The sequence below is a fragment of the Pseudophryne corroboree genome, chromosome 3 (genome assembly GCF_028390025.1).
Source record: "Pseudophryne corroboree isolate aPseCor3 chromosome 3, aPseCor3.hap2, whole genome shotgun sequence".
NCBI lineage: Eukaryota > Metazoa > Chordata > Amphibia > Anura > Myobatrachidae > Pseudophryne > Pseudophryne corroboree.
The window spans coordinates 655,177,194-655,178,753 of NC_086446.1; the positions used below are offsets into that span (position 1 = coordinate 655,177,194).

A 1,560-nucleotide genomic window follows, 5' to 3' on the forward strand; every position below is an offset into this window, starting at 1 on the left:
AAAACCAAAGGTGGACAATCGAAATAGGATATATCCCAAAATATGAGTCTGTGTTGGTGGTGCGCCGAGTCAAATACACACACGTTAAACAAAAAAAGAGAGAAAGAAGGCTCTTGTGTGGGTGCACTCTTGTTTTAAATGTTAAGTTGAATGATATATAGAAACAATTAAAACATAATTTTTATTATTAATCATTTAAAAAGTAAACAAATAATTATCCAAATGACAATGCCTCAACAGACACAAAAATAAGGGAGAAAATATGTTAAAATGTTCTGGTCATACTACATATATAGTAGTTTGAAAGGATGGACACAGTAAGGCCTACACCCATTTCCCTTGACCAGTACAGAAGGATCTGTATTAATAAGACCACAGGATTGGTCAGTGACACGTAGGGAACCTGAGCACCAGTAATAAGATAATGCTAAACAAGTAACTGTGGTAATTATGATTTTACGAGTGAAAGATATCACTGATAAGAATGAAAAGAAAAATGGTGATACTGCTGTTAGTGTTATGTTTGAATCACAACCCAAATGGATTCTGAAACCTCTACAACACTCTGTATTCCTTGGAGGTCTCCCATCCAAGTACTGACCCAGGCCAGCACTGTATTGCTTCCAAGATCAGACGAGATTGGGCATTGACAGTGCGGTATGATAGTAGAGTAATTGAACCGGGTGTTACAACACTAATGAGAGTGCACCTATATAAGAGTAATAAGGGTCAAGCTGACATTGGAGCTGAAGAAAAATTGAAAATATATGGATCTGCTTTCTGTGTTAGGCAGAAGGGCAACACATGTCGCAACAGTGTCGAGTCAGCCCCCTGGATCACAGATGAGAGTCCACAGAAATAAGTAAAGTCAGAAAAGAATAGGAAAATCCATAAGCATACATAGATGATAAATATTGATAATCTTATTAATAGATACTTGTATGCAGCCCCACATCACTAGAAAAGGGATGCTGAATATATGATATCGAAAAGTGCATAAAATACAAATCCAACAGCTGTGTAGGACTTACAGGGGGATATTCAATTGTTTGAAAAGTCAGTTGGCTGTCTGTTTTTTCGTATCTAGTAGACAGGAAAAAACAGACACCCAACCGACTTTTCAAACATTGGAATTCCCCCCACCATGTCCACATCCTTTCAAACTATTATATATGTAGTATGACCAGAAAATTTTAACATATTTTCTCCCTTATTTTTGTGTCTGTTGAGGCATTGGCTTTTGAGTAATTTTTTGTTTGCTTTTGAAATAATTATTAATAAAAATTATGTTTTCATTGTTTCTATATATCATTCAACTTAACATTTAGAACAAGAGTGTGCCACACAAGAGTCTTCTTTCTCTCTTTTTTGTTTAACCTTTCTATCATAACTAGCATTAACTTTTTTAGTAAATTGTGCTACAGTATGTCTTCTGTGGGATTAGACTAGATGGGCTAGCCTTTACTCCCCACACTCACCAATGAGCCTTGGGTGCCCATGACCCTGACTTCGATTTTTCTAGTTGTTCTACTTTAGAGCACATTGTAGGTACTAACCACT

General features: G+C 36.2%; 1 pseudogene; it reads right to left on the bottom strand.

Moving 5' to 3' along the window:
* Nucleotides 1-552: 552 nt before the first annotated feature.
* Nucleotides 553-671, bottom strand: LOC134898320 (5S ribosomal RNA; annotated as a pseudogene).
* Between the last annotated feature and the right edge of the window lie 889 nt (nt 672-1,560).